Below are 26,454 nucleotides of genomic sequence, written 5' to 3' on the forward strand. Positions count from 1 at the left end.
GCACGGCAGCGGCCGCGAGAGGCTCGGCGGGCGCGAACGGGCCGCTGTGCCGGCGCCGGACGCCCGGGGACCCGTGGGGAGGAGCGCGGCGGCTGGGGTCCCGGCGAGGGCCTGCTCCGTGCGGCGGCCGCGGGCTGCGCGCGCCTTCCGGGTGACCTATAAACCCGGCGGCACCCCGAGTGCGGCGCCTCCCCCTGCCCGTTCCCACGCCTCCCGGGCGGGTGTGGCCTCCAGGGGGCGGGGCTGAGCGCGGGGTGGGCGCGCCTACCGAGCAGGTGGCCGGCGCCCTGCCGCTGCGTCCGCGTGGGCGCGCGGGAACGGTGAGTTCTACGAGGCAGCCGAACGTGGGACGGAAAGGGGAGGTGCGACGGCCCGCAGGTAACGAAACCGCGTCTGTTCCTCGCTCCTCTCGCCTTCTCCCTCTTCAAAACAAAAACCAGTGTGGGCGATCATCATCCTGGAGTTCAGATTGGGGGGGGAAATGAAGTCTGGGCGTTGTCAAACAAGGACAGTAGGAAATTTCACGGTGCCGACAGACGTGATACACAGGAACGATTAGGATTGTACGGTTATAAAGGTCGCAGTAATGAATAAACTCGGGGATACTGGAGAAAGGTAATAATCCAGGGTAAATAAATGCTTGTTCAGCACATGAAATCCATGTGTTTGGAAACTTTTTGATGAACTGAGTTTTTTTTCTTAGGGGCTTCTACAAAACGCAAGGAAGATGAGATTAAAAATACACGTTATCATGATTGATACGTTGTGGTGGAGAGAACATGGGCTTTGAGGTCAGAAATAGCAATGTTCAAATCCAAGGTCTGCCACTCCTGAGCTCTGAGACCTTGGATGAATTATTGTCCTCGAGGATCAGAGTTTCCAAAACACTTAAACGCTGATAAGATGTTCCAGTCTCCAGGGCCGTTCTGAGGGTTACAGAAAAAACGCACAATGGCATACATAGTGCGTCACGAACATTAATGTGATAACTTCCTGGGTCCCCTCCCTAAAGCCATCTTTAAAGACGCTAAAGATCATAGTCAAGTGGATTTTGCAGAAATTGTGCTGAACACAATAAAAGATACTTTAAAGAATATTCAGAACAAGAGAGTATAGACCTGAGTAAAGTTTCTTGAGACAAGGTGTGCTGGGCATTGAACCTGATGGCAGAAGGAGGGCAGTCGTTTGGCTCCCAGATTGTCTAAATCTTCCCATAAAGAGAAAGATTTTCAGGCTGGAAAGGGCACAACAAACCCGACAAGTAGTCGGAAAGAGGAAGTTCTAAAGAACAGTTCATTTTTTTTTATAAGATCAAATCTTCAGTGAGATGAATTTATTGTAGGAAGAAAACGGGAGGGGCAGGGAGTGCAAATGTTCTCTCTTCTCTCTTCTCTCAACAGATCCAGCTTCAGCTGGGTTTTAGTGCTTCCAGCTTTGTGCCTTGTGGGGTAATTTATATACATTGTTCATCTTAGTAGCCCTCATACTACCCGTGACGTGGCTTTGAGCATATCAAGTGGGCAGTAAAGATTTGCGAATAAATGAATGTTGTCGTGTAACTTCCATTAGTAATCATGACAATTCCTGAAGCATGTACCTGAAAATTAAAGATGGAAAAATGTTCTCTGGATTTTCAAAGATGGATAAGGCCTGATTCCAAAGATTACAAATATCAACTCAGCAGTATTCCAGAGGGGATTTATGTATTTCTCCATCTTATAAAACTCCCATCCCAGGGCACCTGGCTGGCTCAGTCCGTAGAGCACATGACTCCTAATCTCAGGGTCATGAGTTCAAGGCCTACCTTGGGCTTGGAGCCTATTTAAAAAAACAAAAAGCTTCCACCTCTCTATCTTTCACTCCTGTCAAAATCTGTCCATATTTTGAAGCTCATTTCAAATTATGTCTTTCCCATGAAGTTGTGCCTGTTTATCCCAACCGATCATCCTTCCCCTCTGCTGAATGCCTAAGACCTCTGTCTGTTCTTGTAAAACTGATAGTACCTGTTATTTCAAATAGAGGAATGTTCGTGAGGGTGCTTTGTAAACTGAAAAGTGTCATAAAAATTCAGATTCGGTGTTTATTGAGCACCTACTCTGCACTTCATGGTACTGTGTGCTCCATCGTACATACTTTATGTAGCCCCTCTAGGCAGAAGCTTACCGAAGTAAGGATGCTGTCTTACTCATCTTCGTCTGCCCAGCACCTGGCACAAAGCGGCCATTTAATAACGTCTCTGTTAAGAGCTGTGTTAGGACCTTTCACAGTGTGTATCTCCTTTCATTATCACAGCAACTCTGTAGAGTAGACATGCCTTTAATTAATAAATGCCTTTAATCAAAAAATATTTTTTGACATAAACAATGTGTAGATCACCATGCGAGTGCCGCAGACACAGCAGTGAAGAAAATAATCCCTCCCCTCTTACTTTACAGGTGAAACTGAGGTGCCCAGTGATGGTTTTCTTGGAATCATACTGCTAGTGAGCTGTAGATCCAAACTGTAAATCTAGGTCTTCTTGGTCCCAAGTCCGGGCATAAACACAAGAAATGATATTTTTATTCTTACTATATTTTATTATGTATTTATACATATAATTTTATCATATATATATATATATTTTTTTTTTTTTTTTTTTTTTAAGAGAGGGAGAGCAGGAGGAGGGGCAAAGGGAGAGAGAGACTCTCAAGCAGACTCCATGCCCAGTGCAGAGCCTGACACGGGGCTCGATCTCACAACCCGGAGATCATGACCTGAGCTGAAATCAGGAGTTGGACAGTTAACTGACGTAGCCACCTAGGTACCCCTATTATTATATATTAATGTGTATTTACATGTCACATTTTTCAACTCTATATTCGATAGTAGATGCTTTAGAGTCTACAGGGTCCCTATAAGTTAGGAATAAGGTCAGCAATTATCTAATTTTTTAAAAAGAATACAAAATTAGACCTAAGTAGATTTCATCACAAGAAATTACTCTACCCCCAGGTGATTTATTAATATGGCTGATGATACTGGTATGGTTCCTAAATATAAAGATATAATTGATATTTAAATTAATTGACTTTCCTGCCTGCAGTCTTGTCTTGCTCTAAGACATCCTCCATACTGCTAGTAGGCTGATCCCATTAAAATACTGGTATGATTCTGTTACTTTCTTGAAAATCCTTGAGTGACATTTTATCACCATTTATTTATAGCATAAAACAAACTGCCCAGCTGGACACACAACCCCCCTCAAACTCTGCCTTCCACCGCCCATCAGTCCCGTATCAGGCCTTTCTCCTCTGCAGGTTATGTTGGCAGCCTGAACCTGGCTGACTTAGAACCGGTCTCCAGGACTCCAGTTCTTAGAGGAACCGTTCTCTGACACACGCACCTTTGGGAGCCTTACACACTAGAAATCCCTCTGTCACAGCTTACAATTAAATTGTTACATGCAAATAAGAGCTTGGATCAAGTGACTTGCTCAGTTTCAAGTCCCATTTCTTTGTTAAGATTACTTTTTATATACTTCTTAACTTCTTAATGTGTCCTTCAAATTTTTTTTAAAATATTTTATTTATTTATTTGAAAGACAGCAAGAGCGAGAGACGGAACACAAGCAGGGGGTGTGGGAGAGGGAGAAGCAGGCTTCTCGCCGAGCAGGGAGCCCGATGTGGGGCTCGATCCCAGGACCCCGGGATCATGACCTGAGCCAAGGGCAGCCGCTTAATGACTGAGCCACCCAGGCGCCCCTATCCTTCAAATGTTAATAGTTGGTTGTCTTTTTTTGTCACGTGAGCCACTGGTGATGAACAATTCGCTTGGGGTTGCAAAATGCAGGTGTTCTAATCCTATCATTCCTTCTCCATTGATCACCTAGACTACTTCTCTAGACAGATTTGCCTTCATCTTCTATTCAGATCTCCTCTGAACCTGTATGGGAAAGGCAAGATAAAGACTTGTTTCCCTTTATTTATCTGCTATACTTACAGGTTTATTCATGTTCTCTCTTTACTCAAAAGCTGATTTAAAAGTTATAATCTTCTGGGGCGCCTGGGTAGCTCAGTCAGTTAAGCATCTGACTCTTGATTTCAGCTCAAAATCATGATCTCAGTGTGGTGAGATTGAGCCCCACTTCAGGCTCCGCACTGGGCGTGGAACTTAGATTCTCTCTCTGCCCTACCCCCCCCTTTAAAAAAAAGTTATAATTTTCTAATAAATAGTATATTTCACCTAGATTTTCAAAATCTGTTGGCATAAATTTTTGTCCTAGTTTTATCTTTTTTAAAAAAAAAATCTCTGATATATCTATAACTACATTTCATAATTCTTATATTATTTTCTGAGTCTTTTTCCTTTGAATAATCTTAGCAAAAGTTTGTTTTATTGGTCTTTTCAGATAACAGCTTTGGACAGTGGTTTTCTGTGCTATATCTTTGTTTTCTAATCGTACTCATTTTTTTTTAAAGATTTTATTTATTTGACAGAGAGAGAGAGAGACAGTGAGAGAGGGAACACAAGCAGGGGAAGTGGGAGAGGGAGAAGCAGGCTTCCCGCTGAGCAGGGAGCCCGATGCAGGGCTCGATCCCGGGACCCTGGGATCATGACCTGAGCCCAAGGCAGATGCTCAACCGACTGAGCCACCCAGGCACCCCTAATCTTATTCATTTTTTTTTAAAGATTTTATTTTTAAGTGGTCTCTACACCCAGTGTGGAGTTGAAACTCATAACCCCGAGATCAGAATCACACAGTGTACCTACTGAGCCATCCAGGTGCCCCTTATTCATTTATCTTTATGATTTGTTTCATTCTATGTTCTTGGGATTACTTGTTTGTTCTTTTTCTAACTTCTTGATCTAGATACTTAGTTTATTAGTTTTCAATTTGATTTTTAAAAGAAGTATTTAATTTCTCTAAGTATTTAAGGTTCCTCTAAGTGTGTTTGGCTATGTCAAGAGTTTGAAACGTGATATTTTCTGTATTGTTTGGTTTAAGTATTATCAGATTTCCATGCTGTTTTTCCTCTGATGGTGAGCCATTTGGAGGTGTTTTAAGTGTCTAAATGTACAAAGGTTGGAAGTCAGTAACACTGCGGAAGCAAAGATCAGTGAACCTGAAAACGTAGCAATAGAAAGTTTCCAGAATGACATTCAAAGAGAAAAAAGACTAGAAAACCATAAGAACACGGCATTGTTGGGCTGTCAGATGATATCACATGGTCTAACACACTTCTTTTTTTTTTTTTTTTTAAAGATTTTATTTATTTATTTGAGAGAGAGAGTGAGATAGAGAGAGCATGAGAGGGGGGAGGGTCAGAGGGAGAAGCAGACTCCCTGCTGAACAGGGAGCCCGATGCGGGACTCGATCCCGGGACTCCAGGATCATGACCTGAGCCGAAGGCAGTCGCTTAACCAACTGAGCCACCCAGGCGCCCCTGGTCTAACACACTTCTGTTTGGAGTCCCAGAAGGAAAGAGAATGGGACAGAAATGAAGACATTTAAGACATTTTTAAACCAACAAAAATTAATAGAGCTCTTGCTCTCAGACTCACTGGAAGAACTTATATAAAGAGGGTATTTGGTAGGCAGCTTCTGACATGGCTCCCGTGAGCCCCACCTGCTGGGATTCACACCTAGATGTAATCCCCTCTTCTTGAGCGTGGGCCGGACCTAGCGATTGCTTCTAACAAATAGGATACAGCAAAAATGACGACATGTCACTTGTGCATTATGTTACAAAAGACTTTGATTTCTGTCTTACTGGTTCTCTTCCTCTGTTGCCCTCTTGGTTTATGTGCTTTGATGAAGAAGCTGCGGGTTGGAGACACTCACGTGGCAAAGAATTAAGGACAGCCTCTAGCAAACAGCCAGCAAGGAACTGAGACCTTTGTCCGGTTATCCAGTTACGAGGAACTGAATCCTGTCAACGACCATGTGAGTGGTCTGGGAGGCAGCTCCTTCTTCAGTGGGGCCTTGAGATGACTAAATCCCCAGCTGACACCCTGACTGTGGCCTCTAAGGGACCCTGAAGCAGAGGGCCCAGCGAAGCCACCCCAGATCCAGAAACAGATCGTAAATGTTGTTTCCACTCATTATACTTTGGAGCAATTTGTTATGCAGCAATAGATAGCTAATACAATGTTCTTCAAGAATAGTGAAATTGAGGGGCACCTGGGTGGCTCAGTCATTAAGCGTCTGCCTTCAGCTCAGGTCATGATCCCAGGGTCCTGGGATCAAGCCCTGCATCGGGCTCCCTGCTCTGCGGGAAGCCTGCTTCTCCCTCTTTCTCTGCCCCTGCTTGTGCATGCTCTCTCTCTCTCTCTCTGTCAAATAAATAAATAAAATCTTAAAAAAAAAAAAAAAAGAATAGTGAAATTGAACCCAAAAGGAAGGACTAAGAGGCAAGAAGAAATGATAAGCAAAAAATTGGCAACCATGTGGGTAAATCTAAATAACAATTGGTTGTAAAATAATAACACCAACTATGATCTCATGAGAAGATAAAAATAAGAGCAAGATAGAATTATATTATTGAACCAATATGTAATCAGTAATAAGACCAAAAGTGTTATTGACACAATCCTCTCTCCCTTTCTTCTTTTTGGTAACAGAACATCTTGCATTTTAGCTGAGCACATGCCTTACTCACCAGAGACCACACTTCCCAGTTGCTTGTGTAGGTAAGTGTGTCCCTGTAACAGCTTTTGCGAAAGCCATGGAGGTAGAAGTGATGTGTGCAACCAGATAGTCTTTTTAAAAGGAAGCTCTTTGTTTTCCTTTCTGTCTGTTTTCCTTTCAGCAACCAGGGTGATCACGTGGGAGGCAAACACAGAAGCTAAGTATTAGAGATGACAGACGGTCAGAGCCGGTCTACCAGCGTGGGTTCCCGTGTGACTGCATGTGGCCGACTTGCCTCCCAGCATTGATTGCTGCAGCCTGCTCTGCAAGCCCAGCCTGCTTCTGAAATGCTTCACGGGAGAGAAGTTGACATGGATGCTCCTTAAGGTACTTATTTTAAAGACTTTTTGTTACCACAGCTTAGCCTTGATCCTGACAAATACATCCTTTAAGCTCCAAAAGAAAGAATAAAAGAAAGGAAAAAAAAAAATTTAAAAGCACATATTTTAAAAGAATAAAATGAAATCTTGAAAATAAGTTCCAATATCTCAAAAGTAAATGGATTAAATACACCAATGAAAAGACAGACTTTTGTTGAGGATACAGAAATTCTGACTCTATGACATTTAGAAGAAATATATCAAAATTATAAAAGGTATAAAAGGATAAAAAAAATATCAGGTAAATACAATCAAAAGATAGCTTGCTGTATTGCTGTCCAATTAAAGGGACTTTATTTAAAGCCAATTAAATAGATGTGGGTGGGAATGCATTATAAAGGATAAATATGGTCACTAAAAAATGCTAAGCATTTAAATTAATTTGGAATGTCCAGCAACTCTAAATTTACAAGTCTCTAACAATACAGCATATATTTATGAATATATGTTTTATATAAAACAATTTCATGGGAAAATGGGCAAATATGCAATCACATAGGGAGATTGTTAACATACTTCTTTTGGTAATTAACAGATCAAATATTCAGTAAGACTAATAAACTTGACACATTTGGTAACCCATACTTAGTTAAATAATCTAATTTTCCAATTAAGTACAGAGGAAACACATAAAAATTGACAGTGTCCTGGGTAATAAAGTATCAGTAAATCTTAAAAAATTGATATAGAGACCACATTGTAGTTGAAAATAAAAATAAGGGTTATTTACTTTGTTCTAAAATTTAAGTACTTCAGAAGATAGATTCTAATTGGATTTACATATAGGTTAACTACCTCTGAGATATTTATAGAATTCTGATATTTCAGTGTTGGCATATTTTGTTTTCAGGACCATACTGTAGTAGAGATCAGTAACATAGATTGGTAGCGCTTTATTCACGCTATTATTGAAAAAGGTGAGCTGCACAATGTTAACTCATTTTCATTCAGTTTTAAGTTGGAGAAAATGGCCAGAAATTCTTTCAACTCTACAATTTAAAAAATGCAGTGTAGGCTATGTTTTTAATTTCTGAAATTTGGGCCAAACTACTTCTTGCCAAAAGTTTCCAAAGATCTAGTTTCACCAGGCATGAGAAAATCACCCAGTGCATTTATACACATATGTGTGAGGCAGAGACAGATTGAGCAATGCCCTGGAGTGATACCAGGGGTTTGATTTTCTTGCCAATAGCTCAAAAGTCTTCTTTAGCCTCAGGCCTGGACTAAGTCCTCTTAAATGTTTGTAGAACAACAGACTGGCCTATTGTGCACCTAATTCAAAGGGTCTAAGCCAGGAGAATGTATGGTTTGTGGTACTGTTCATTCACAATATGTCACTTTAAATTTTTTAGTACAAAACACGTAGTAAATGGCTGTAAATACTACGTCCTTGCATAAGATTGCTACCTTATGTATTAGTTCTCTTTTGCAGCCATATCAAAATTATTATCTTGCAATTCTGTTGGTCAGATTTGAAATGGGACTCACTGGGCTAAACTTGAGGCATCAGTAGGGCCACATTCCTTTATAGAACTATAGGAGAGAATCTGTTTCCTTGTCTTTTCTGGCTTCAAGAGGGACACCTGCATTCCTTTTTTTTTTTTTCTTCATTTGAGAGAAAGTGAGAGCGAGAGAGTGAGCACGAGCATGGGAAGGGGCAGAGGGAGAAGCAGATTCCCCGCCGAGCAGGGAGCCTGACTTGGGGCTCAATCCCAGGATACTGGGATCATTACCTGAGCCGAAGGCAGACACTTAACCCACTGAGCCACCCAGGCGCCTTTTTTTTTGCCCCCACCTGCATTCTTGGGCTCACTTCTAGCTTCAAGAAACCAGCAACATCTGGTCAGTTGATTGAGTCCTGATATCATCACATCTCTTGGATCTTTCTTTTTTTTTTTTTTTTTTAACATTTATTTATTTATTTTAAGTAATCTCTATCCCCAACATGGAGCTTCAACTCAGGACCCCAAGATCAAGAGTTGCATGCTCTTCTGACTGAGCCAGCCAGGTGCCCCTCCCTGACCTTTCTTTATCATATCTCTCTTTTACCTCAGCAGGAAAGGTTTTCACTTTTAACAACTCATGTGATTTATTGGGGCCCATCTGGATGATCTAAGGTAATCTCCATTCTCAAGGTCCCTACTTCTAATCACGTCTGAAAAATACCTTTTGCCATATAAGGTGACATATTCACAGGTTCCAAGAATTAGGGCATGGACATATATACATGGGCCATTATTTTGCCCCCACGTTTGAGTTTAAATATCAAACAAGTTCGGCATTTACACTAACCAGTAGAGGATCCTTTCCATCATCACTCTTACTATCTGAGCTGATTCTGATCGCTATTCATTAATTAAAGTTTCAAGACTTTCCTCAACATATAGAAATAATATGTATTGTACCTATCATTGTGGCTACCAAAGATTCTACAGTCACTGAAAAGTATTACAAGAGAATAAATATGATAATAGTTAACATTTATTGAATGCTTACTCGAAGTACTCTTCTAGGTGCTTTACATGTTTTGAGTTATTTAATCTTCACAAAAACCCTATGAGGTGGGTATCAGCATCGTTACCATTTTACTGATGAATGAAGTTTGTTGAAGTTTACATTTAAATTAAATGAAGGTTTAGGGTGTTACCAAAAGAAATGATACCAGATGGCCTTCAGTATAGTGGTTTTTATAATATACAAACACAGAAAATGTACTACATATTTTATATTACATTCTATCAAAAATGAATGTTTTCACCTTTAGATTTGAGAGAAAAAAATAGAATGGAATCTATACATTTTCATTTCTTTGAATCTGAAAGAAATGCATGTGCTGATGTGTGTATGTGCGCTTGTGTACATGATTATGTATGTGTGAAAAGAGAGATTAACTCAGTATAAAAAGGGATTTCTTCCAGTTATTTTTCATCTTGTTCCTGCCATTTTTGCTCTATGATATCTGTTCAAAACATTAAATGTATATTTTGCCTTTGGAATTAATATGCAGATGTTAATTTGGAGTTGTTAATATGCTGGTGTTGGGGAGGAAAGATTTTACTCTATCCATCAAGGTTTTTCTGGCTGATCTAAAAATTAAATAGACATGCAACAAATCAACAGGAAAAAAGTCAAATTTAATTTTGTTTTACAGGGAATCCACAAAGACATAAGATTCCAAAGACAGTTAAATGAGGTATATATGTCATCCTAAACTAAGGAAAAGGGGGTAAGGGGTCTGGAATTTTAGAGGGAAAGAAAACAATTCACAGGAAGATGAAAAAGAATAAATGTTTGGTAAACAAATGTTTTTCTGGACCATTCAGAAACAATGGGACAAAGAGAGGACTTTGATGAAACAGACCTTGCTAGGCTGCTCCCTGTCTACCATACCCAGTTCATATTACAACATAGGTATCTATGGTGATAGTTCTCTTCCTAGAGCAGGTAGGTCCACGATATAAATTCTTTTAGGAAGGGGCACCTGGGTGGCTCAGTCGTTGGGCGTCTGCCTTGGGCTCAGGTCATGATCCCAGGGTCCTGGGATCAAGCCCCAGATTGGGCTCCCTGCTCCGCGGGAAGCCTGCTTCCCCCTCTCCCACTCCCCCCTGCTTGTGTTCCCTCTCTCACTGTGTCTCTCGCTGTCAAATAAATAAATAAGATCTTTTTAATAAATAAATAAATAAATAAATAAATAAATAAATTCTTTTAGGCAGTAAAATTTCTTCCTGAGTCTTTTAATGAAGAAAGCTTGAAATCATCTGCGTGCCAGAGTGGCACATTTGGGGCTGGCTTGCCCTTGGTTCCCGCACAGGCCAGACTAGAGTAAAAAACAACAGTAAAAAAAAAAAAAAAACTCAGTTAATAGTATTGTGGGACAGCTTAAAGCCAGGCTCCAGTAGGGCAGCAAGTGATTTCTTTGGATTAAGATTGAGTAACTAGAGAGCAATTGCCAGATTTCCTTGGACTTGATTGACACACAGCTTTGGGTTACAAAAAATTGTTTTTGTTCTATTCCAATGTCAGTCGTCATTTACAGGAGTTTCTGAATATTACTCTGTTGCGTAGCCTCAGATTTGGGGTCTGCTTTGAAGAATCCATTTCTACCAAACTTTAAATTTTTGCCAGCTTTTCAGCTTCCCAACTCTTTTTTAAAAGCTTTGTCTTTTGGGGCGCCTGGGTGGCTCAGTTGATTAAGCAACTGCCTTCGGCTCAGGTCATGATCCTGGAGTCCCGGGATCGAGTCCCACATCGGGCTCCCTGCTCAGCTGGGGGGTCTGCTTCTCCCTCTGACCCCCTTCCCTCTCGTGCTCTCTGTCTCTCATTCTCTCTCAAATAAATAAATAAAATCTTTAAAAAAATAAAAAAATAAAAAAATAAAAGCTTTGTCTTTGAGCAAATTAAAATCACTCTGCCTGCCATTTTCCCTAACAGATAAATGATCTGTTAAATAAAAATCCAACATTTGACAACACGATGTTAGTGAGTCTGTGAGGCATCTGATATACTCCTAGTTGGTGTGTAAAATGGTCTGACTTCTGTGGAGGGCAATATGATAATATTTATACAGATTATAAATTCATTTAACCCACGAATTCCACTCCTGGGAGTTTGTCCTGTGTTTATAGCTGTATAGTATGAAATGATGTGTGAACAGTGTTATTTATTCGCATTACTGTCTGTATTAGCAAAATATTAAAAATGCCCTTCAAGTGTCCTTCATTCAGAGATTAAATGAACTATGGTACTACCCTGCAATGAAATAATACGCAGCTGAAAAAAAAAGTAAATGAAGCTCTTTGTGTACTGATGCACAAGAGATTTCCAAGGTATATTGTTAAGTGAAGAAAACGAAGTGAATATAATGTATCATCTTTTGTTTAAGAAAGAGGAGAAAATAAGAATTTACTTTCATATGGCTTGAACTTGTATAGATAAACACCAGAAGGATAAATAAAAAAAAAAAGAAACGGAACAGTAGGGACAGGGTAGACAGGGTCAGGGGAGGGAGCAAGACTCCTCAATGTGTGCCTTGTGATAGGGTTTTAACTTTTGGACAAGGCCCATGCATTACCTACTCAAAACAGAACAAAACAAATGAAGCAAAGCTTTGAAAAGAAACAAGAGTCCTCTTTCCATGGTTCACTGATTTTTCTGAGCATGTTATACTTTTTGATAATCTTGTGTGTGAACTCAAAGCAGTTAGAAGCCAGAGCAAGGGAGAAAAATGCAACATTTGTCCTGTGAGAAAAAACTTAGAGCCAGAACGTTAGAGGAAGCTGGATCCAAAAGAGCATAAAATGGCAAAACAGTATCATTTTCTAGCCAGCAGGATCTAAATGGTACTTAAATGTATACATCTGTATACATTTGAGAAAACTTGGACCCCAAATGTTAAGTGACTTGTCACAGTCACTCAGCTAATTTATGGAGAAGTCAGGACGAGAATCCCTGGACCCCTAATTAACAATCTCAGCGTTTATGTCTTTACATCGTGATGCTCTCTATTAATTATAGTGATACCCTCTCTAATGAGGTAAAAATAACATGTGTCAAGTGCTTTAAGCATTTGAATATATATTAACTACTTTGATTGTCACGTTATATTATGATAAGGTAGTGTAGTGTAATAGTTAAGATCACAGGCTCTGGAGTTAGACTTTCAGTCTTTGCCTCATTTCTTAATTGCTGTGTGATCTTGGACAAATTACTTCTCAAGTCTCTGTTTCCTTGTCCATAGGTTGGGAATATAGTAGTACTCACCTCATAGGGTTGATGTGAAGAGTAAATGAGGTAACACATGTAAAGGACTTAGCCTGGCACCTAATGTGTGCTCCCTGAGTGTTATTGTTGTTACTGCTTTTATTTTACTGATGGAGATCTGAGGTAGGCGAAAATGGTTGAGTATCTTGCCCAAAGACACATAGGTTACAAGCAATGGGTCAAGACCTCAATCTAGGTTTCCTTACTTAAAATCTCTCTCCATCCCTAAATAATCCATAGATTTCATGCACTTGATTTTCCTCTAAATGTACTAGTTTTTCTGCTTTGACTTGCAAATCAGTCAATATGAACCTTTGCACAGCAAAGAAAAGAATATAGCCCGATGTGTTTGGATAGGAGAAAAGGAAAAAAGTTTCATGTATGCAATCAGATTTGATTTTGGTGTCATCACAGGATCCAACAGATTATAAATAAATATTAATTATTTGGAGGCACCTGGGTGACTCAGTCGGTTAAGCATCTGCCTTCGGCTCAGGTCATGATCCCGGGGTCCTGGGATCGAGCCCCATGTCGGGCTCCCTGCTCAGCAGGGAGCCTGCTTCTTCCTCTGCCGGCTGCTCCCCCAGCTTGTGTTCTCTCTTTCTCACTCACTCTCTCTCTCAAATAAATAAAATCTTTAAAAAATATATGTATATTAATTATTTTGTGTATGCTAACATATTCCTTGATGTCTAATTGGTGGTTAGAAAAGGTTTGCCTCACATAAAGAAACCAATTTCTTTCAGATACATATAAATATATAGTATATATTATGTAATATATATTGCATAATATATTAGAATTACATAAATTATATACAAACTTATATAATTTATATGTACTTATATATATGAAATATATAATTTTATATATACTGTACACTATATTCTATATACTATAGTATATATAATTACATATGATTATATATTTTATATATACATAATTATGTATATATAACTTTATATGTAACATAAGTTATGTACATATATGGTATATAATATATATATAACACATGCATATAAACATTTGCATGTTTAAAATCATCCTAAAATGATTTTGCAGCTGAGAAATATTCCATTTTATATATATATATATATATATATATATATATATACCCACTACATTTTCTTTATCCATTTATCTGTGGATGAATACTTGGACTGTTTCCATGTGTTGGCTACTAAAAATAATGTTGCAGTAATATATAACTTTTGAATTAGTGTTTTCATTTTCTTTGGATAAATACCTAGCGTGGAATTACTGGATCTTATGGTAGTTCTATTTTTAACTTTTTGAGGAACCTCCATACTGTTTTCCACAGTGACCATACCCAGCTTGCATTCCCACCAGCAGTGCATGAGGGTTCCCCTTTCTCCACATCCTCACCAACACCTGTTGTTTCTTGTGTTTTTTATTTTAGCCATTCTGACAGGTGTGAGGTGGTATCTCACTGTGGTTTTGATTTGCATTTCCCTGGTGATGAGTGATGTTGAGCATCATTTCACGTGTCTGTTGGCCATCTGTAAGTCTTCTTTGGAAAAATGTCTGTTGAGGTCCTCTGCTTATTTTTTAATTGGATTATTTGGTTGGTGTTGAGTTGTGTAAGTTCTTTATATATCTTGGATTTTTTTTTAATTTAATTTTATTTATTTGACAGAGAGAATGCGAGAGAGGGAACACAAGCAGGGGGGAGTGGGAGAGGGAGAAGCAGGCTTCCCGCTGAGCAGGGAGCCCGATGCGGGGCTCGATCCCAGGATCCTGGGATCGTGACCTGAGCCAAAGGCAGATGCTTAACGACTGAGCCACCCAGGCGCCCCTTATTTAATATATCATTAGAAGGTATCTTCTTCCATCAGTACGTTGTCTTTTTGTTGTTGATGGTTTCCTTCACTGTGTGAACGCTTTTTATTTTGGTGTAGTCCCAGTAACTTAATTTTGTTTTCGTTTCCCTTGCCAAAGGAGATGTATCTAGAAAAATGTTTCTACAGCTGATGTCAGAGACATTACTGCCTATGTTTTCTTCTAGGAATTTTATGGTTTCAGATCTCACATCTAGTTCTCTATTCAATTTTGAGTTTATTTTTTTGTTTGAGGGGATTATTATTATTAGTCAAGGTCATCACTGACCTCCATGGTGACCTTCTCACTGTCAACTTTCAGTCTTACTTCAGGGTCAGCAAGCAGCATTTGTCATGTCAATATTCTTCTGCAAATGCCTCATTCCGTTGTTTTCAAGGACACGTTTCTTGGTTCTGCTCCTTCTGTGTCCTTTGCTGGTTTATCCGCATGTGCCCAAATCTAAATGTCCCCAAATCAGTTTGAAGACTGGACCTCAAACCTTCTGTTTTCCGTCTTTCTGCTGGGAGATCCCATGCAGGCTCCTGGCTTTAAAATATATGTACCTATATACTACTAAAGCGTAAATTTATATCTGGCTCAGGCCTCTAGTCTTAATTCCAAATCTGTTTTTCTAATTACTTACTCAACATCTCCATTTGAATGTCTAATAGGTTTCTCAAATTAGTATGTGCTAAATGGAATTACAGTTGACCCTTGAAGAACATTGGGGGTGGGGTTTAGGGGTGCCACCCCACCCTGCACAGTAAAAAATCCACATAGAACTTTTGACTCCCCGAAAACTTAACTACTAAGAGCCTGCTGTTGAGTGGAAGCCTTACCAATAACATGAACAGTTGATTAACACATATTTTGTATGTTATGTGTATTATATACTGCATTCTTACAATAAAGCTAGAGAGAAGAAAATGTTATTGTGGGGAGCCGGACGCGGGGCTCAATCCCAGGACCCTGGAATCATGACCTGAGTCGAAGGCAGGCGTTTAACTGACTGAGCCACCCAGGCACCCAGAGAAAGAACACTCTTATCAGTACTGTACTGTAAAAAATCTGCACATAAGTAGACCCACACAGTTCAAGCCCATGTTGTTCAAGGGTCAACTATACCAATTTCTCAATATCCTCCATGAACAAAACTTTCACTTCCCACAGCCTTCTCTGTCTCAGCTAATGGCAACTCTGTTCTCCGCTTTTCTCAGGCTGAAAACGTTGCAGTCATCCTTGAGGCCTTGCTTAATCTCTCATCCCACATCCTATCATGCTGTCAGTAAATCCTGTCATTTCTACCCTTGGGATATATTAAAATTAGACTGCTTCTTCCCTTCCATCTGCTACCACCCTGGAGGCAAACCACCATCATTTCTTGCCTGGATTATTGCAGTGGGCTCCCCATTGTATCTCTCCGCTTCTGCATTTGCTCTCCCTATAGTTTCTTCTCAACACAAATTTTATGAAAAATTTAAGTCAGATTATGTCATTCTGTCACCAGCTGGACCCCAAGACCTCACCTTTACTGCTCATCTGCTTATACCCACCCACCTTTGTCCCACATTTTTCCTTAAGCTCTTTCCAGAGCTTATCTCTTAACTCAGACTAAAGGCCCCAGGGGCACAGCATCCCTGATGGAAACCCGCAACTATCCCTCAAGCAGTAACTCCTCCCCAGAGGGAGAGCTCCTGCAGCCCGAGCGCCCAGACCAGTTTGAGCTCAGCACCAGACTCACACCTGCACAGATGGACCATGGAGTGACGGACAGTTTCCTTTACGTCATCACCATACTAAAATCTCCGCCCAAGGAGGAGCACAAGCCTCATTTACATAACCTACAGCTAGGCCTGTTTCCTGAAGGTCCTTGCGTGACCTTACACACGCCTCTAAATACAATGACTGGGCTCCCCTTTGTAAATATTCCTCCTAGCCCGAAATAAAAGGAAACTATTCACCCTTCCTTGGGGAGTCACGGCTTTGGAAGTTATTCCCTGGATCCCCTTATTTGCTGCAAATATTTTTCTTTGTCTGACAACTCCATCTGGTGTTCTTTCTATATGTGACTCACCAACGAGCGAACTCACGTTAGTTCGGTTACAGTTCCTCTGTTCAAAATACTTGAATGGCTTCCCAACTCATTCAGTGCAGAAGGAAGAAAGAGCCTTACAATGGCTTACGAGACCCTGTAGGACCTGTCCCTTCTGCCTCCCTGATCGCATTTCCTACCTCTCACCTGTTTCCTACCACTCAGCCTTTTCATCTGCTCTTCCCTGTGCCTGAAATCAGGCTTTCCCTCCAGACAGCTACATGCCTCACTCCCTCACTTTCTTTAGATGTCTTTTCAAAGGTTACTTTTTTTAGTGAGGCCTTTGCAAACCATAAAATAGCAACTGCCCACTCCCCATTCCCTGTCTCCTCTTCCCTGCTTTCCTATGCTGTACAGCATTTATTGGCTATCTCACACATTTTTTTAAGATTTTACTCCTTTGAGAGGGAGAGAGACTAAGTGAGAGCACAAGAGCAGGGGGAGGGAGAAGCAGGCTCCCGCTGAGCAGGCTTGGGGCTCAATCCCAGGACCCTGGGATCATAACCCAAGCCCAAGGCAGCCCTCAACCAACTGAGCCACCCGGGCACCCCTATCTCGCACATTTTCACTTACTTGTTTATTGTCTGTCTCCATATCCACCCTTCCCCCGCCTCCTAGAACGTTCTCTTCAGGAGGTTAGCGACTTTAATGTACTCCCAAAAGAGTATAGTAAATACTCTTATTTAAATAAATCAATGTTTTGCCCATAGGAAGCATTTAATAAATATTAGCTGAAAGAATCAATGAGTTGAAAATACCCCTGGACTTGAGAGTAGAAGTAAAGTGAAACAGCCAGAAATGCAAATCCAAGTGTTAGAAATATGTGGATAGCCTGGTGGGCCAGATTTCCCTGGAATAAAGAGGTCACAGTGACTAGAAAGCTACATAAGCTGTGTGCAAGACACAGGTCAGCCCCTGGGATTCTAATAGTGGTAATAATTATCAACGGAAGGTCTGCTGGAAAGGCAACTTTTACATACTGAAAACAGTAATTGAGGATCAGTGAAAATCATTAAACAACAGAAATTCAACTGAGTAGCTTAAAAGATCAAATTGGCTTTATCGAATTGATGAAGTTTTAGAATATAAGTGAGGTTCAGTGGGGTGGAGTCTGGAGCTGAACGTCACACATATCACATGGGGGGGCGGGTTGTGGGGTGTCAGCTTCGGCTTTGTTCTCAGCGAGCCTTCTGCTCCCGCATCAGAATGATTCAGCAGCCCATCTAGCAAATAGAAAGGAGCTCCTTTGAGCTGCAGAAAAGGAAAAGTTTTTAAAGGAAGAGAGGGAGCCAAAAAGAGGAAATTATTAGCAGAGAGTACATTGTTTCAGGCAAGGTCGCCCTTCTAAGGGGAGCAGAAGGGCCTATCAGTAAATTTCCTAGCGCTGACCAGGAAATGCATGTGGACCATTAAAGGCTACATGCCTGGGGGGTTGAAACTGCAGTCAGGTTGGCATAGTACGTCTTGGTTTATTTATTCATATGGAGCCCTTGACATAGGTGACTCCATTTTTTACTAAGATTTTATTTTTAAGTAATCTCTACATCCAGTGTGGGGCTCAAACTCACGACCCCGACATCAAGAGTCACATGCTCCACTGACTGAGCCAGCCGGGTGCCCCAAAAGTGACTCCATTTTAAACCTGTGGTTTTCTTTTAAACAAAATGAATGGAAGGTTGCAGCTTCCATAAGCCCACATGAGCCAGCGTAATTAATTACTGTTAAAGGACACTGGAACTTTGCTATGGAAAAAAAAGTGTGTTCAGAAGGAATGATTAAACTCTCTTCTGTCCAGAAATAGAGCTTGACAGAGTCAAAACTAAGTACAATGTTAAGTGAAAGTGTATTCAGTTTCCACTTAATTAGAAGATTGCGAACAAAGCCACAATGGACAAATTTAGGCAGCACTGGTCATTTTCGTTCAATAGATGGAGCCAGAGTAGAAAGACAACAGTCGGGCAGGTTGCAAAACCGCACAAAGAGGGATTTGAAAGTGGGACTCCTCTGTGGATTCCAGCCCCTCAGAGTCCATTAGGCAGCCACCCAGGGCTCTGGCCCTTCGCCAGTCCGTTGACCCGGGAGGTGGGCGGGCTCTTTCTGAGCCAGTGATGTAAGTGCCTCTGCCTTAAACAGCTCCAGGCTCCACCTGCTCTTTCTCATGCTTCGGGCTGCAGTGAAGCCTTCCATGGCTTTCCTGGCAGAGAGAGGTCCTCCCTGCGCCCCCCCAGCCACGCAACCTGTTTATTTACTCCCGGGCTAATCAGCCTCTGTAATTACATTTTGTTTGCATGTTTATTATCTGCTTTTCCTGCTAGCACCTAAGTCCCGGACAGGCAGGCCTCGGGCCTGACCGTTGGTCACAGCATGCTCAGCACCCAGCAGACGGGCGCCGGCACGCGGTGAATGTTCGGGAAATATCTGTTGAACGGATTAATTGGAATTCTGGGTTGTTTGAAGTGCCAGGCACTATGCCAAGGTTTTTACCTACATTTTCTCCTTTATCTCTCATGAAATAAACATTTACTGTGGAAAAGCTAAAGCTTCCGGAGGCTGTATAATTTGTCCAAGGTCACATAGCAAAGCTGAGCATTAAAACCAAGTCTTTCCGATTCTAAAATCTCTGCTGTCACCTTACACAACTTTCATAAACAAACAAACGTTTTGTAAAGCAAGCAGTAGTGCATTATGGTAAAGCTTTCACAGGAAAGTCAAGGGGGAAAGTAGGAGATGCCGGGCGATGGCCTGCAGCACTCAGCTTTGTGATTGCTCCAACATTTGCTCCTGCACCAGGCATTCCATATAGTTCAAAATGAAATATGCTTTCTGAGACTGGATCCAGATTTAAAGGAGAAGACGTAGGATCTTCTCTTCATACCTCCTCCTCTCCTTTCTTTGTCCACAGCTCATGCTTCCTTCCAACTGACTGTCTCCTTTCTTCACTCTCTGGGCACACTCAAAAAAAGGGAAAAAAGTAGACCGTGTGACTATATCATTGCAAGAAGGAAGATCCGGTGTTGGACAAGTGTAAGGTAGTCACACTTAGACAAAGAGGGACATTTAGAAGGTATGAAAAGTAGCAAAGTAGAATGCACAAACATCTAGATGGCCCATAAAGAAAGATCTGGGATCCAGAGATGGAAGTGTATATGTGGGTGGGAGACAGGGCGCGCAGGAGTGGAAGAGAACAACACTGAACAATAATGACCCACATGTAAAAGAAATCGTGTGAAACTGAGAAGCAGCTTGTTACATTAGTGCTCAGGACAAAATGTGATTCAAATTCTGTCATTCTTTCAATAATATGAGTGTCACAATTAAGACTAAAACTAACAAGTGAATACAAGTAAAAGACCCAGCTTAAAATCTCAAATTTTTGGAAATAATATTCTATTTGCATCTCCTAGCACTGCTGCAGAAAGTGACTCATGCTTACAAAGTCCAGAAAGGAGCTAAATTACAGTGCTTCAATACAAAACGATTACCCTGGCATACTCTAAATTTTCCTTAAATAAGTGAAAAGAAGGCCATGACAGAAAAATCCTCATGCACAGCTTGTGTAGAAGCCCCCAGGAGGCAATTGGCTAACTGCCTCGACATGTATCCAAAACGGGGTGAAAATGTGAACATTTTGCACTTGTTTATCAAGTTCAGGTTGAGGATCAGCCAGGCCTGTGGTCCCTGGAAAGTGTGACTGGAGTCCTAGCTCGCTGTGTCTCCTTACCCCTTACTGCATGCATTGCAGTGACAGGTTTGCAGGCCCCCGAGTGCGTCGTTCCCTGAAAGGCTGGGAGGTCAGAAGGAAGGTAAGGGTGTCCGCCCTGCACCACACACCTCTCCCGCCGCTGTGGTGCCTAGACTATTCCATCCTGCTGCCTGAGGCGGGGGTATTCTCATCAGACGGGGAGTGATTCAGGGGAAGGGACTTTCTGTTCTCCATGCACCCTCTTCAGAATCCAAAGTGAGCAGAGAGAGTTTCTCTAAAATTATATCTAGTTACTTCTTTTCTTTTTTTTTTAAGATTTTTTAAAATTTATTCATTTGAGAGAGAGCATGAGCAGGGGGAGTGGGAGAGGGAGAAGCAGACTCCCCGCTGAGCGTGGAACCCAGTGCAGGGCTCGATCCCAGGACCCTGAGAACATGACCTGAGCTGAAGGCAGATGCTTAACCGACTGAGCCACCCAGGCGCCCTTTTTCTTTTCTTTTCTTTTCATATTTCTGTACTTACTATAGGAAAATAAACGTGTTTTAATTTTTTTCTCTTAAGAGCTAGTCACCTTTGTTTCCCCTTTATGGGGGAAATACAGGTATTTAATAATTAGTGTTTGGGATAGTAAAGAAGCTCCATTACGAAATGAATTCCAACTGGGCCAAAGATCTTAATGTATGAAAGGAAATCTAAAGGTACTAGAAGAAAACATAGAAAGGACCCCCATTAAACATGGTACACTGACCATATGCCTTTATCTTCTCTCCTTGCGCTAAGCTATACAATGACCCCCAAGGATGTGTCCAGGCCATAATCCCCAGAACCTGTGAATGTTCCCTGATATGATAGAGACTTTGCAGATATGATTAAGTTAAGTCCCTTCAAATAGATAATCCCCGGTTATCTGTGGGGCCCCTAAATGTAACGACAAGCATCTTTGTAGGAGAGACGGAGGGAGGAGATGTGACCACACAGGCAGAGAGTGGAGTGACGTGGCCATAAGCCAAGGAATGCTGGCAGCCACCAGAAGTGGAAGAGGCCAGGAATGAATTCTCCCCTAGAGCCCACAGGGGGAACGTGGTCCTGCGGACATCTTCATTTCAGCCCAGTGAGACTGATTTCAGATTTCTGGCCTCCAGAAATGTAAAAGAATATGTTTCTGTTGTTTTAAACCACCAAGTTTGTGGTAATTTGTCACAGCAGCCCCAGGAAATTAGCACACTTCTGGCTCCATCCAAACCCCACCAAAGTAACAGTTACGGGTGGGAAAATGATATAAAGATGAGGAGAGCGGCAGAAAGCAACTTCAGTAAATTTTTGGAAGATGGAAATGAATGAATGATGACAGGTGACCTACTTACCAGAGTAGAGAACAATGGAGCCTGAGACCCTGGAGAAGAAGATGGGATCAAGGCATCAGATGCTTCTCCCAGAGAGGTCAGACTCAGGGTCTGCAAGGACCAAGCAAGGGCAGAAGAGAAGAGCAGGGCTGAATCTAGAGACAGAGTGGAGGTAGGAACACAAACCTTGGTCCCTTGCCCCACCCCCTTCTCTAGTACTGGTCAGCCAGGAGCTAGTGTATCCCCATTTCTCACCTTCCTCACCCCAGTTCTGTCCCCTGATCCTACCACCACATGAGCCAACACGTATATTCTACTCACGTTCCTTCTGTTGGAGAGAATGAGTCACAAGGTTCTTCCTAAATGCAGAGGGGTAGGAGATGCTGAGCAGGGCTGAGCACGGGATTCTCCTCCACCACTCTGCACCATGGAAGGAAGACATGCTTTTTGATGGCTACCACACTCTCTAAGGCACATCTTCGTAAAATTTCAGAAGATTGGGAATAAAGAGAAGATTCAAAGCAGGCCATGTAATGTACTAAAGATCAGCACTCTGGCTGGCATCGGACTTTCCAACAGCAATACAGGATTCTAGGAGACAGCAGAGCAACACCCTCAAAATTCAGAAATAAAATACCACGGAAAAGTTTGTATCCAGCCAACTCCCCAACAAGTGTAAGGGGAAAATAAAGGTATCTTCAGACATGCAAAGTCTCAAATTATTTGCTACTGTGCATCATCATGTAGGAGGAAGCTCCCAAAGGGCAGAGTTCCACCACGGTGTGGTGTAAACAAGGAAGAGGCGACACGGGATCCAGAAAAAAACAGAGGATGCACCCAGCGGAGTGGCAGAGGGGCAGTGCTCGGATGCTGGGTATTCATCACGCCTGACAAGCAACCCTCCCGAGAACAGACGCCGGTGTCCAGTGCGAAAGGGAGACATCTAAGGAGAGAAATTTAGAACTGATAGATTATTCCATGTGTTGAGAGTTTGGGGGGAAATTATTACTAAAAGTTTTCCAAGTCTGTTGGATCATTTGAGGGGAAAAGTGGTGATGATGTATAGAAAAGGAAGCAATTTGGCCGGGGGTAAGAGTGATTAGCGGTTACTAATGCCAGAAGATACAGTTATCGTACTGTTTGGTTTAGCAGTGAGTAATATTTCAGTCTTAATTATGTAAACACTGACTTTTGACTAAACTAGAGATTTTGATGTCACCATATTGGCAAAAGGCAGGGAGTGAAGTGGCAAACGTTAGAGTCAGATAAGAAAAACTCCAATAATTTCCTTTCCAAGATTGTAATCTATATAGTATATTGTGATATGTATTATATATATTATAATATATATATATATTTTAAAGTAATCTCTACACCCATTGTGGGGCTCAAACTCATAACCCTGAGATCAAGAATCACACGCCCTACCGACTGAGCCAGCCAGGCGCCCCTCAATCTATTTTTTTGACATATGTACAAAGAGGGTCACCACATCATTGAACAAGAAATAGCAAAAATGGAGACAACTTGAATACCTATCCTTTGGAACAGGTTAAACGAATCACAGTTAAATGGGGTATCATGCAAGCATAAAAAAAAAAAAAAAGTCAACCTGGTATATACGACATGAACTATCTCCAGAGAGTGTATACAAAAATACCACGCAAACAAAATCAAGGTGGGGAAGAGTGGGTCCAATATTACAGTAGTACCACCATTTGGTGGGGGCGGGGGGGACGACATCTGTGTATCAGTCCATGCATCTGCACAAACATTGAGTCTTGTGTATGTACAGTCTCTGGAAAGAGAGACAAGAAACTGCTAATAGTGGTTGATTCTAGAGCGAGGAACTGTGGTCAGGTGGGCAGGGTTAGGTAAGAGACCTACTTTTCACTCTCTACCATTTTGTTATTTAAAATTTTATGCTGGTAAATGTATTACCTAGTCGAATGACTTTTTAAAGGGAGGAGGAAAACCAGTCTGGCAAGAGGAAGGAAAGTTTAAAACAAAACAAAACAAAATTAGCCCCCTTCCCAGCACAGCTTAACACATCAAACATCCTCTTAAAATGTCACTGCAGTATTTTTAGCATCTCTCCTTTAGGTGGCAGCATCTGCGCTTTGGGGGACGCCATCCAACCGCCTGGCCTGGAGGGTCAGTTCAGAAATAGTGTTTGGATGTCTTATTTTTCCTTTTCATAAGAAAAAAATTCTTAAAATGTTTATTATATTTAGAAAATGCATGACCTGGAAATGTTCCTGAGTGTTGTATACAAAAAGCAGGTTACCGGTTTGAGGGGATGTGAAGCAGGCTGGAAAGATAATTCACCAAAATGTTGACAATGATTTATCTCTGGGTAATAGGGCAGTTAGTAGGTGAATTTGCTTTTCCCTTGGTGCCTCCCAATGTTCTGCAATGAACACGGTGTTTTTCAAAACCTTGTTTCTCCTCCCTGCCATCAGCCTCCTCTGGCCCCGGAAAGCTGAAGATGGTGTGGGCTTGAGAGTCATCTGGCACCCAGACATTTCCAGTCTCACCAAGTTCTTTAATGTCTGAACTGTGGAATGAAAATAATGACAGAGAATAGGACTACTAAAGCAGAGCTCGAGGGGGAAAGGATCTTTTTAATAGTCTCCAAATCCAGAAGCAGATTTACTGTGCGGTTGATAAAGCTTATGCTTCAGGGCCTCCCCCTCCCTGAAACTAATCCCTTTCCAAATGTATCCCATTTGAATTCATAATTTTAAATTACAGGGCCCATAAATTATCCCGTTACAGAACCTGCCAAACCCAGATCTCCCATTGCCAAAGCACACCAAAATATTCTTTGACAACTTTTTTGCTATCGTTGTGTGAGGCAGTCTAGTTCTAACTATGATTTGAGGGGGGTCGAGGGTGGGGGGTGCCTATAAACTCCCCACTAAACTGGGAGGCCAGGCCTCAAACACGCTGTACCCTTGCTGCCGAGCTCGTGAAGCTGGTTCTGGTGGCCAGCAGAAAGGGGGCTCTGTCTTAAGTAAACAGGGCCACGGAGATGACTCCCCGTCACCAGAGGAGCCCTGGGGGCTGGTGAGTGGATCCCGCCCAGTGCCTAATCATCATGGACTCTGTCCCAGGAAAGGACTCTGTCTCCCCTCTTTGAAAAGCTGTGTCAGCATATTTGTCGTGAAACAAAGAAGAAAACAAAACTAGCATGTGCCATAAATCTCTCAAACACAAGAATAAATCTCTCAAACACAAGAATGCAAACTGACATGAGTTACCAAATGACAAGAGTGAATAAAAACATCAGTTGCTGTATGACCCAGCATTCCACTTCTGGATATACACCCAAAAGGACAGAAAGCTGGGATGCATACACCATGTTCATAGCAGCATCGTTCATAATAGCTGAAAGGTGAAAGTAACCAGTATTCATCAGCAGATGAACAGATAAGCAAAATGTGGCATATACATACAATGGAATAGTATTCAGTCTTTTTTTTTTTTAAGTTTTTTATTTAAGTAATCTCTACACCCCATGTGAGACTCGAACTCACGACCCCGAGATCAAGAGTTGTATGCTCTTCGGACTGAGCCAGCCAGGTGCCATGGAATAGAACTCAGTCTTAAAAAGGAATGAAATTAACACATGCTACATTGAACCTTGAGGACATTCTACTAAATGAAATAAGGCTGTCACAAAAGGACAAATATTGTATGATTCCGTTGACGCAAGTTATCCAGAGTAATCACAGTCATAGAGACAGAAAGTAGAATGGTAATTGCCAGGGACTGGGGCCAGGGGGAAATAGGGAGTTGTTTAATGGGTACAGAGTCTCAGTCTGGGAAGATGAAGAGTTCTGGAGATGGATGGTGGTGATGGTTGCACAACAATGTGATTGTACTTGATGCCACGGAACTGTACACATAAAAATGGTAAATGTTATATATATTTTACTACAATAAAAAAAGCATGTGCCAAAAGACCAACCAGATAGAACAAGGAATTAATACTTTGCTATATTTTATCAGTATCTTAATGAGACAGGTTGATTGTCTATTACAGAACTGTTCTGGGGGCACCTGGGTGTCTCAGTTGGTTGAGCATCCGACTCTTGGTTTTGAATCAGGTCATGATCTCAGGGTTTTGAGGTCAGGCTCCGTGCTCATCAGGGAGTCTACTTGGGATTCTCTCTCTCCCTTTCCCTCTGCCCCTCCCCCCTTTCTCTCTCAAATAAATCTTTATTACAGAACTGTTCTGTAATGTAGATGTGAATTATCTAATAAAGCCTTACTACGTGTTAGGAACTGTGCTAAGGGAATTGTGTACGTTGTCTTAATTCTGGAACCCAGCCTGTATAGATACAAGTACTATTATTATGGTCATTTACAAGTTGAGAAAGTAAGACTTAGAAAGTTTTAAATCATTTGCCCAGAGGGCAGGGTTAGTGCCTGGTAGAGCCCAGATTCAACCTTGGATTTACTACTGGGAAGCATATTGCTAATTTCAGAGTTTGGGGTCTGTTTGGTTTTTTGTTTGTTTTGTGTGTGTGTGTGTGTGTGTGTGTGTGTGTGTGTGTGTGTGTGTTTTGTTGGTTTTTTTAAGATTTTATTTATTTGTCCGAGAGAGAGAGAGAGAGAGAGAGAGAGAGCGAGCGCACAAGCAGGGGGAGCTGCCAGCAGAGGGA

At 41.5% G+C, this 26,454-nt stretch overlaps 1 long non-coding RNA gene across 5 annotated transcripts in view; it reads left to right on the forward strand.

The window, feature by feature from the left end:
* Positions 1-26,454, forward strand: part of LOC118544917 (uncharacterized) — a 73,387-nt gene that overhangs the window by 647 nt on the left and 46,286 nt on the right. For 4 of the 5 annotated variants that reach the window (XR_013442621.1, XR_013442624.1, XR_013442622.1 and 1 more), the window contains exons 1-4: positions 208-378; positions 5,798-5,923; positions 6,601-6,669; positions 6,789-6,994. This is a non-coding gene — a long non-coding RNA (uncharacterized LOC118544917). Of the gene's footprint in view, positions 1-207; positions 379-5,797; positions 5,924-6,600; positions 6,670-6,788; positions 6,995-26,454 lie in introns of those variants that run through there. The other variant, XR_013442620.1, reaches the window with a different exon arrangement.

This window comes from Halichoerus grypus, chromosome 11 (genome assembly GCF_964656455.1).
Source record: "Halichoerus grypus chromosome 11, mHalGry1.hap1.1, whole genome shotgun sequence".
In the NCBI taxonomy this organism is placed as follows: Eukaryota; Metazoa; Chordata; class Mammalia; order Carnivora; family Phocidae; genus Halichoerus; species Halichoerus grypus.